The sequence below is a fragment of the Bidens hawaiensis genome, unplaced genomic scaffold (genome assembly GCF_021521415.1).
Source record: "Bidens hawaiensis isolate Kalapana, Puna unplaced genomic scaffold, B.hawaiensis_p1.1 tig00001412_1, whole genome shotgun sequence".
In the NCBI taxonomy this organism is placed as follows: Eukaryota; Viridiplantae; Streptophyta; class Magnoliopsida; order Asterales; family Asteraceae; genus Bidens; species Bidens hawaiensis.
In genome coordinates, this window is record NW_027491079.1 from 857,600 (window position 1) to 870,234 (window position 12,635).

Below are 12,635 nucleotides of genomic sequence, written 5' to 3' on the forward strand. Positions count from 1 at the left end.
ATTGCGATTAATAAATGATTTTTAGTTACGCTTACGAAAATGAAAAATTGGTTTTTAAGTGGGAAATGGTGAGACATATTTTATAGTTAATTTACATAATTTTTATTTAATTTAAAAAGTTTTTTATAATTTTTTTTTATTTTTAACTTATGTAAAATGATTAATAAATGGTTTGGAAAAATAAATAAAAAAAATTGGTTGTGACCCGGGTTTCGAATGTTAACCAGTTGCTCTAGGGGAAGGACATCCAACTTTGCTTGGTTGCTCTAGGGGAAGGACATCCAACTTTGCTTGGTTTTTATTTTCTTTATGTATTAACAGTTTGGTTTAAACAAGTTTATTATAGCATGTGATAAAAATAATATAAGATTATGCATGACCTGGGTTTCGAACACGGTTCTTGAAGTTTATAATAAACAGACAAACCAGGTGAGATACAAGACCATTCATTTAGAGGATGATTATCAATAAATATAAACATAACCCCAACTTCATCTTCTTCACATAAACCCTAAATTTACAATTGATGATTATGTTCCTTGTTTGGTGAAATTAGATTAGGGATTTTGTTTGTTGATTCAACGACGTTAGTATGGATATAATAATTACCTTAAAATGTTTTGCTTTGATGGAGAACCACAAGTCGCCGGAGCCGAACTTTGGCCGGATTAATATGAAGAATATAGAGATGTTTAGAGAGAATGAGAGGTATGAGCGAGTTGTACAGTGTTAACCAACTATTTATACTAGTAAAAGGGAGCGTCTACGCGTTAAGTCGTTTAATTGGATTTCCGGATTTTCCGGCGTTCATCACGGAGTTCGTTGACATGATTAACGGCAATTAACGAGTTGATTTTGATATATTAACAAAGATAGACGATTTCTATAATATCTAATATATTAAAAAAAAACGTTTAAAGGCGGCCGGCGGCCACCTCCGCCGCCGGATTCTGCGGCCGGAGGCCCGTCGGAAATACGGGGGCTGGGACAGGAACGGGGTTGGGTGTTTTTATATAATATTATTATAATTTGAATTATTTTCAGTTTTATTCCCTGAAGTATTGAATGCTTTTAAGTTTCAAATTAATATTTAGATTTTTCGCTTTAGACCCTAAAGTTTATAAATTAATTTCATGGGTTTTAAATTTGGATTATTTACGCGTTTTACCTAGGTTATCGATAAGGCTCGGGATTTCACAACAATCAAATAACAATGAACATCGAACATTAAATGTCGGGAACGCTTTATTAATGATAAATATACAACGAAACGACCCGACGGGTCGGGTTAATAAATACAAATATGGATCGAAAATTGACGAATGTCACACTACCTCACTCTCCAAATTTGGAGAACCCCGATGCCCCACTCTGGCCATACTATGTTGTCTTAACTTGGTCTACGCTGGTTTCAGAGTTTGGCTTGGGCGTTCCACGGGAAATCAAACCGCCGACTGCCACTTGACAGCCGTTGTGCCACCAGAAGAGCATAACTCTTTGGTGTAATACACGGTGGGACGAAAACCTGGGTGGGCTCAGGATTCAAACTGACAACATTTGCACAAGGCCTAGCTCAAATTCTTCATTGCCAATATCTATCCAAATATGGCACAAGTGGGATTCGAACTTGAGTCTCCACTAGAGAACCCAAGCCTTTTACCTGAAACAATTTGAGACTACTTTTAATATATTATGTGTTAAATAGTAGATCTATACAATACGTTGGACTATACAATAATGAGTAGATCTACTTGATGAGAGACTATGATTCCGTTCTGCCACCGGTAAACCACAAGTGGAATCTAAACATGTCCAATTATGGTATCATGTGTGTATTTAGATGGATCTATAGTGATAAACTGATAATCCCCTATCAGGTGATTGTTTGAGAGAGACTTCACCTGATCATGAGTCATTCAATATAAGTAAATGTTTGATTATGCACTTACATTCTTATTGAATGGACTACAGAGTAACTGTTGCATTGGGCCTGACTTTCAAGCATAGTTAAGTTTCTCATGCTAACCAAACAAAAGAAATGATGCACCTCGTAAAAGTAAAAATGATAAAATTCTCACAATGTCCCATTAATGGAGAGAGATTCCATTTTTATCTCTATAAATAAAAGTTTTCGAAAATATCCCTTACAAACATGCCTTTAACGACGTGTTAGGCCTCAACGCGTCTTTCACGACCTGTTATTAGCCTCCAAAGCACGTCTTTCACGGCATGTTAGTCTCTAACGCGTCTTTCATTACATTTAGCCCCTAACTCGTTTTTTATGACATGTTTGGCCTATTAACTGTTTTTTTAATATTATATTATTATAATTAATTTTATCCAAAGTTGGTTTTTCTTTTATAACTTGTAATATATAAATTATTATATATAATGATTACAAAGTTTGGTGGTGTGAAGTGTTGATTGGGATACTTGGCGGCACCATATTTATCCTTGAATTTTGATTTTTTTTAGTTTTGATACCATGACAAAATAACGGAAATCGAACAAATTTGCGTAGACTCACAGACTCAACGCCAGGACCAACAACGTTCGAGTTTTACCAACGCCCGATTTTATCAATCCACGCACCACATTGGTCCACCTCCTTTGTTATATTTCCCCGTTTTTAGCTCAAGTATTGTAATGAAAGTAACCGAAACCGATCAAACTCATGTCAAGTTACCGCCTCAAAGCCCAGGAATGACAACTCTTGGGTTTTACCACCGCCATGGTTTATCGACCAAATAAACATTGAAAATTTATTTTTTTTTTGTCTATTAATCTTTTTATATGTTAATTTGACAAATTTATTTTTTGGGTTTAACGCTAAGGATTTGCCAACGGTTTCTATACCATAATGAGCGTAACCGATAACATTCGAATTTGTGTTAGACTCACTATTGTAACACTCGAGCTTTACCAACACCTGGGTTTCGACTATGTGGTTTCACAACATTTTGTCTGTTTGTTTTTAACACTTTTGATACCGTAATGAAAATCAGCTAGATGCCAATTTTTTTATCTTTATTTTAGTTCCGGTATCGTAACGAACGTAACAGAAATCGGCTGCATTCGCGTAGATTAACCGCATTTGTTCTAATTATGGTACCTTAAGGAACGTAAAGAAAACCTACTGAATAGCACCTTTGTTTTTTTTTAGTTCGGGTACCGTAACGAATGTGATGAAAATTGTATCGAACTTGCATAGACCATCGCCTCAACGTCCGAAATCGACAACATTTGGATCTTCTCTACGCTCGGGTTTTGCCAACCGACGACACCTAATTGATCTACCTCAAATTTTATATGCTTTTATTTTATTTTTGGCTTTTAGTTCCGATATCATAACACACTTAACCAAAACCGACTGAATTCCCATCACTCGGGTTTTACTGATCCACTCAGCGCAACGTGCCGGGTAAAAATCTAGTTTGTTTATTTTTTCTACATGTTGACATAAATTTACTCAAACCCGAGTGTCAAATTGATATCGAAATGCTCAATAAATATTTATTAAAATTTGACCAGCCTCGTTTTAAGTAAAGTTTATGCCAACACGTAGATAAAAATAAGCACTTCTCAACGGTATATTTAGAAAGTTCAAACTTTATGGATTACAAGTTATTAAAAAACCAAATATGAGTAAAAAACCAAATGTCGTGAAAGATGCGTTGAGGCCTAACACGTCGTCAAAGACGTGCTTGCATGAGACATTTCTGAAAACTTTTATTTTTAAGGACAAAAATGAAATCTTTCTCTGTTAATGAGACATTTTAAAATTTCCCACATAAAATCTATCACCATTGATAAGAGTGCAATAGTCAATTAAAAGATATCACGGACGGAAAATATATAAAACTTCATATATATATATATGTGTGTGTGTGTGTGTTATATACATTTTAATGAATTGCAAACGTTAGATAATCTAGCATTATTATAAGGTATCACATTGTTGTTTTAATTAAAAGAATCCAACATGCAAAGACAAATTGAGAAAAATAACAATTTATAACATAATTATAATATATGCAACATATTTCTAACTTATACCATGAAACAAAAAAGACATATTAATTAAAACTTCATCATCTACTGAAGTCATGTGTTTTAACCTATGAAGCGTAAATATGTAGATTTTGTAACATAAGTTGTGTGTTATAAAAACTATTTTTATTGAAATTATAAAACATTTAAGTACACAACATAAAAATTGCTAAAAATATGACTATAACAATGAGATATAATTATAATTTTATTAAACCGCACGTTTAATAAAGCAACAATATAATCCAAACCTCGTGACTTAAACCACCATTTCAATTCAAGCATCCGGTCCAAATGTTCATAAATAATTTCTCAAAATCTAAAAAAAAAATCTCAAAATAAAAAAAAATAACAATGAGAACAATTAATTGTCTTTATTACTCAATAAATGATGTTTATAACAATTTGTTTTGAAATTTTAATGTTTAAAATTAATGTTCAAATTAACATATGAAAATTATATAAATGGAAAATTGATTAGTTGGAAGCATATGTAGACATGCTAGTTGAATCTCATGTGGAAACCTTGTATTGCTTTAATACTATAGTAAGATTAGCTCAAATATCGTAAAAGAAAGAGCATTTCGTTCATATTGATCTTAGTATCAAACCGACCCAAATATATAATAGATCTAGACCAAACTAACTCGTTTGGTGCAAATGGCGGATCCAGGATTTATAGTCAGGGGGGATGGGTTGGGTCGGGTAAAAAATACTTAATTTCACATTTCTAGTAATCTAATTTGAGATGGATAACATATTAATTGGTGAGTTTTTTTAGTTAATCAGTAAATAAGAATTTATTTTATTTGTAGGTAACGAAAATACGTAAACCAAGAAAAGAGGTCATGCTTTTCCTATTTAGAAAAGATTGAATAATTAAATGCATAAAGAGTTATATGAAAACTTAACCTAATTATTTTATAAATAAATTAAAACAATAAATGCTATTAATATTATAACCATATTTTATAACTAAAATGCTATTAATATCAAATAACTAAAATTAAGAACAAGCTCAATCCGTATTATTAAATTTTAATTATATTAATATCATGATTAATATTTAAAACAAAATCAAATTTTAGTTAGTGGACTTGTTTAATAGAATAAGTTTTTTTTATAATTAAAATAGTACAACTTAGATATTATTGTTTCTTTATTTTTTTTTTCTCATTCTTAAAATATCTTCTTCTTCCCCCACTTTCTCTTTCTTTCTTACACTTCTTCTTCCTTATCCTCTCAACTTTTTTTCATCTTCTTTTAAATATTTTTCACTAAGCAAGAGGGCATACTAAACACAAAGAAGGGGGCATTTTATGAATTATTTAGAATTTTATCGTGATAATGAACTTTCTACACTATAGATCCAGAGTTGAGTGGGGTCTTTACCCCCCTCACATATAAGTGAATCAGCCACTGTTTGGTGCATTTTCCAATCCCAAATGCTTCAACACGTGTAGACCCGTGCCTTGAATGCCATTCAACAATTAAAGAAGTTAGTGGTGACAGGTCAACCAATCCAAACTGGTAATTTCTGGGTTTTAATTGAACCCACCCGTTACTACCCACTAGACTAGCCCATTCTATCATTTACAAGTTTTTTTATGCGTTATGTATTTTTTTATTTGTTAATTTCATGTAGGATCCCATTACAACAAAGAGACAGGTAAGCAGACAACAAGCTGCATAGTCATCCCCTTTCGAATGTTCAAGCCGATCCTATTAAAAACAAAGTTATAGTACTTTCGCGTCGATAAGTTGCTTTCAATCAAAAGAGTATGCCATATACTCACATATCTCAAATGTGGTTTTAGCTTTTGAACCCGTGTATTACATGAGATTTGTTAAAATGACTGAAATTTAGGTATTTAATCATCTGCAACTTAGGAATTTTATTTTAAATTTATAGAATAATTTTAAGATAAAACTTCGATTTTGGTCTATGTGGTTTCTTAAAAATATCAATTTTGATCCAACATTTTATTTTAGGCTTTTATACTACAATACTTTCATATTACTATCAATTTTAGTCCCCCCGTGAACGCCTCCGCTAACCGTTAGTTAATACAACTTTGAAGTTATTTTTTTACTTTTGTATTTTCCACATACTTTTAAACATATAATGTCATATTAGCAAAAACAATATGTTCAACTGGACAGTGCATGAAGACTTGTTTGACATAATACCGTAGGGTTGTAATCAAATCAAGTGTCTAACGAGCGTCTGATGAACTGTTCGACGGGAAGTTTAACTATGTTCACCCGTTTAATAAATGAACGAACATGAAGAAAATGTTTCATTCGATAAGCTTAACGAACGACAACGAAAAAAGGCCGTGTTTGTTCATTAGTGTTCTGAACCGGTTGGTATTGTGTTTGGTTGCCTTCATCTAGTTACTTTTGTTTACGTGTGTCCGGCTAGATTCATAATTCATTATGTCCGCCCGTAGGTTCATGTATTAATATTTCTATTTATCTGTTTTTCTACCCTGATATATTTTTGAATTAATATGTTATATTTTATTATTACTAATAATATTTTTATGTTAACTTATGTTAATATTTTCGAATTAACATGCAATAGTTTATGTTCGTTAGTGTTGTTTCTATGCATTTGCACGCGAGGGCCCGCTAGGGTCATTTATGTTTGGTTGCCTAAATTATGTGAAAAATACAGGAAAGCCCTTGAAAGTTGTATTAAGTAACGGTTGGTGGATGGCGTTAACAAGTTGGACTAAAACTGGTAGTCAATTGAAAGTATTACACCATAAAAGCCTCAAATAAACTATTGGATCAAAATTGATAATTTTATATAACTACAGGGACCAAAACCAAAGTTCTCTCTTACAAGAAATACCATTTAAAACATGATTGTTAAAGATAGGGGGTTGAAATTAAATGATACTTAAATAAGTTGATACCATTATGTTAACCTAACGACTAGGTTTTTAAAATTCAAAAATTATACATTGATATTTCAAAAATAGACTAATAAAGGTGGTAAACACAATTACTAGTTTTTAGTCATTGTGAGACTAGCCCATATATATTAATTGGAGGTCTTAGGTTCTAACCCAAACAATGTGAAAATTGGTGCAATTTATGAGTCAGTAAAAGATAGATGTAACATTTTTTGTTTAAAAAATACTAGTTTTATTAGAGAAAGTGTGACATCTACCATTTTCGGATTGTATTTGTATTCGTATTTGTTTTGTATACCCGAACCGGGTTTGTATTCGGATTCATTGATATTAATAAAATAGTGAATTCCATGTTGTAATAATGTTTAATACTTGTCGTGTTGTTATAATATCCTTACCGAACCTTAACTCGCTTAATTCCTGCTCAAAATGGACCTAAACTAAAGTTCATGGACTAAAACGACCAAAAACAACCAAAAACCAAAATGCTGACGAACCCCAACCTTCGCGTAACGCTAAGGGGGAGCCCCCAACCATGTCGCATAGCGCAACCCAGCTACGGGTCAGCAACTTTGTTTTCGTTTTAGATTGTTAACGCGTCCAGACTTGTGTTTCTTCCATCCTAATTAATCAAAACCCGGCTTATCAATATTTTACCAACCTCAAAATGTATATTTCTCTAGAATATTTATTTTAATTACCTTTTAATTGATTTAAACCAACAAACCACATTGCATGCGCAGTGGTTGTTGATACGCGTTTAGTCGTCTTGGTCTTTTTTATTTGTATGTGGTCTTTATGTAATAGTTCAAGGGCTATTATTGGAATTATAGTATGTCATTCGCTTAACATGTTAAGCGAATGTGGGTTTTGGGTTTGATAGTCCACACACGGGATAAGTCATCATGTGAGAAATGTTTAGTATAAGCCATTCGCTGGCCTGCAGTCGGATGGCTTGGCGAATAGGGAGTCCATTCGCCTGATGGTTCGGCGAATGGCCCCTGCCACTATACAAACGTTTTCAGTTATGATTTTGTTAACGAATCAAGCTATTATTATTGAATCCTATCCAAACTCTATTAAATTTTCTCTAGAAAAGACACACTACACACAGTTAACCCTAATTGTTCCATTAACGATATCATAGAACTAGATTCGAGATATTATGGACTAATTGATCTGTGTTAGACCTTGATCAGTGAATCCTTAAGTGGTATCAGAGCCATCGATGCTTCTGATTTGTTAATTGTTATGTGTTAATTTATCATTTAATTAGGTAAATTAAAGGTGTTTTGGAGTGAATTGACATCGGATTTTATCGGACTTAGAATTAAGTAATTCGTTCAATCTAAGTGTTAATCAACATGGATTTGGATTGAAATGTGTTCATATTAATGTGAATTGAATGTTTATTGGTTCAATTGAGTGTTATTTGGTTGATTTTAAAGGTATTGGATTTGAATGTTAATGGCGGGATGCTACAGCGTTTGTATTAACTTTGAGAGGTCAAAATTGAATGTTGTGACTGTGGAATTGGTGTAGATTTATGTGAATTAGTATGAGTTGGTTTTGGTTTTTGTTTGCGAGTTTGAGATTGATGTGATTTGGAATGAATTTGGTATGGTTATGGTTGATGAATGTGTCTGGGTTTATGGTTGAAGATTTGAATTCATTCGTTGACATGATAATTCATACGCGTAGTTGTTGAGTTCATTCTCAAATTCCGTAATAACTGCTTTTAATGGTTCATTCTCTTGGTTATTCCATCATTTCGTTTCTAGTTATTCCCATTCGCTTGATTAATCTCATTTTCTTTTAAATCTCCATTCACTGAACTCATTTGTAACATTTCGGATTTTTCGTATTTGTATTTGTTTATGTTTAACGCGACTCATAAATGTAATTCGGATCTTTCGTATGAATAAAAACTTGCATTTATTAGTATTTAACGTGGTATTACTTAGTTACATCCTCATTCTAAACTCGTCAAACAACTTCTAGAAACCCTTAAAATTGCTTAAAACGGCTAAAAATCGCATTTATATAAGTACATGGACTATTTTTTTTCGTAAATCAAGAAACCTAAGCCCCGAGATAAGTCATATGATGTTATAATGTGTCCGATTACAAACGAAATCCCTAGGTTATTATACCTAATTTTTTCATTAATTGATTATATCGTCTCCTATTCGAGCCCGTTTACCAAATAAACGAATTCTGTCCTTTATTATTATAACCAACCTATCAAGAAACCCTAGATACATATGAAAATCTCAGCCACCATCACCGATTTCGTGACTTGGTGCTTCTGTAGATGATTTCTTTCAAGTTCTTTATTCTTTCGGGTTTACTTTGGTGCTTCAAGACCCTTTGACTCGTATTTTCATTGTTCCATAATCTTTACGGGTAAGTTATCTTCATGAAAAATGCTTATTTTTATCTAAATAATGAAAGGCCTCAATTAATTTTATTGATTTATGGAGTTTTGTTAGTCAATTTGATTCTGATCCGTTTAAGGACATAAAAGTTAATTTTAATGGTTTTTTTTAATTACTATACCTTCTGATCGGAATTCGCCTTCGGGCCAGATGACTTTTATGTTTGTTTAATATTTAAAGTGTACTAGTCAAAACCCAACTCCCCATTCAAAGTTCGATTTTGAACATTACCAGCTTGCTTAAACATTAAATTTCATATCTTGAGTTTTATACATTCTTTTGTTCTGATTCAAGCGGCTATGTTCTCGTTTTTAATTCTAGTTTAATTTCTTAAAGTTTCAGGTCAGTTCGTGTCGGATCATTTAGCGCGTTAAAGGCTTAGGACTCGTTTATTATTTTTAGTTTATTGTTTAGCTCACCAATCATTAAGGTGAGTAATCACTCCCCTATTTTATTGACTTTCAAATTGTTTTGGGGACTTTATGCGTACCTACTCTGTATTCATTTATCACATTTAACTAGCAATCATGACTTGTTGTGTTGAACCATTAAATGCTACTTGCTATTTGTTTGTTGATTTATTTTATCGCATTCGGAGAGGTCCATCAGAATCACATTAAAGTGTGATCATACTTAATCTTAGTAGCTAAAGCCCGATTAGCTAGGCAATGGTCAACTGACACCATTATTTGTATTTATTTTGACTTAGTAGCCAAATCCCGATTCTCTACGCAATGGTCAACCGACACTATTGTTTATATTTATTTCGTCTTAGTAGCAAAAGCCTGATTCGCTAAGCAATGGTTAAACGACACCAATTATTTGCTCATGGTTCAATCGTTGATACTCAAATATTTGTTTTCTTAATTTTTTAATATATTATTATCTCAAAAACTGGTGATTACTTACTCAACATGTGTTATTGACAAATATATCTATTATGTACGCATATCACAGGTTATTCTTTGGTTTGAAGTGAAGGTTGAATATCATTTAAAAAAGACTTTAGATTATAAATAAAAAGACTAGTTGATATTACATTATTTGTTTGGTTATATTTCTAACTGACTGAGACTTGTGTACCTGATTTGAAATTAATAAAGTAATTTTAGATATTGTCATTTAAATTGTATGATAGTGTCTTGTGAGCTATGAACCAACAATTTGCGCCATAGAATTTCCGCCTTAGGTTGGGGTGTGACATAATTTGTGCCCCTATTCGTTTATCAGTTCATGTGCTGACCTATTCTCATTCGTTCACTATCATTCGCTTAGTGAATATCCTCATTCGCCTTTTTTTAGTCTTCATTTGCATGTTCTTAAATTTTGACAGATTGTCAATTTTACCCCTTACACTTTGATTCTTGTCAGATTTTTCAAAAATTTTCTCAAAATGACGAATAATTTTGCTCTTACTTTGAAAAATGCGATCATGCAAACCATGCTTAACTATGATAATGAGATCAGTTCACATGCCAAGACTCCAAATCTAACAAGTTTAGATGATTTTCAAAGATGGAGTACAAGATTTGAATCTCATATTGGTGTCATTGATCCCGATTGTCTTACTATGTTGGAAACTCCATATGAAAGACCTATGATGGATATTAATGGAGTTGACCTAAGATAAAAGAATGTTGAACAATGACTGCCGAAGAGAAAAAAACTCATGATTCGGAAGTCAAGTTATATTCCACTCTTACAAAGGCCTAAAGAACATTTTCCATTAGTTTTGTCAGATAAAGATCTCAACAACTTTCTATGCTGCTTTAAGGGCAAGAAGCATGGGAAATACACAAGAAAGAAAGAAATCAATGTTAAAGTATCAATACAACAATTTTAACATCTTACCAAATGAGATAGTGAATTATTGACTAGATACTATCATCTAATTGCTGAGCTGAATCGTTATGAGTTGTACATGAGTGAAGTTGATAGGATTGAAACCTTGAAATATGCTTTGCCTGATTCATATGCCACGTTTGTGATGATCCTTACTGAGAATGGATTTTTCAAAGATCCAACTCTCACCAGCTTGAAGTTTATTGAGAGATTGGAAAAGAGAGAAAATGAAATCAAATGTCAAGGCATGTCAAGATCTAATCAAGATCCAACATTATATGGTGGGGTTAATCATGGAAACAAGGATATATCTACACCCATCATTGATTTTTATACTCAAACTGGTCATGTAATTCCCCCATCTAAAGCATTTCAAGAGCCTTAATACTTTCAAAGTTCAAGTTCCTCAAGTTCAAGCTCACTACCACCACCGCCACCTAATGTTAACATGAAAGAAGAAGAACAACACTTTGCTTTCATGGGAGCTTTTATGTTATCTTATAAACAGTTGGTGAGTAGCAAGGTAGCCACTTGTGATTTAACTTGATGAAGATTTTGATCAAATCAACCTTGATGATTTGAAGTTGATGGATCTCAAGTGGAATATGCCTATGATTGTGAGGAAGATAAAGGAGTATATGGAAAGAACGGGTAATGATCTTCCTACCATGAGTAAGAGGATTGGATTTGACAAACTCAAGGTCGAATTCTATAACTGTGAGTAGTTTGGTCACTTTGCTAAAGAATGGGACAAACCCAAGGAGAGAGTATCCTCACAATTAGACTCAAGATAGAAACTCAAGTTCTTAGAAAAAGAATAATAACAGAGAGTCAAAAGAGGTACCTCAAAGTACCTTGGAACAAGCAAAAATGAGTGAGACTAAAGCAGTGGTGATTCAAACTATTGAAGGTGTTGATTGGTCAAGAAAACTTTAGGGTGAAGCACCATCTAGTGAGAAACAATAAGCAGACATGGATGTTGTCACTAAGATTGATCAAGGTTTGGTTGATGACAAGAATAAGAGTGTGATGATTGAAGAATCAGATTTAGAATTAGAGTTTTCCACTAAAGATGCAGAAACAGAAGTTATCTCTACTTCAAGTGATGATCAGAAAAATCTTTTCTCTTGCATGGCTAAACTTGTAGAGTTAAGTTCTAACTCTTCTGAATCATTTAGTGATATTTCATCTAATTTTGAGGATTTTGATGATTAAAAAGTAACCGTGGGTCCTCTAGATGGATCTGACAACTTGACTCGGATCAATCCATGTTGTTGGTTAGCGAAAATCACCAACGACACTCGGATCTCGGATCTTAGTTTGTTTATGTTAAAAGAGAGAAAATGGAGAGGTTAGAGAGAGATAACTTTATTTCCAAGAG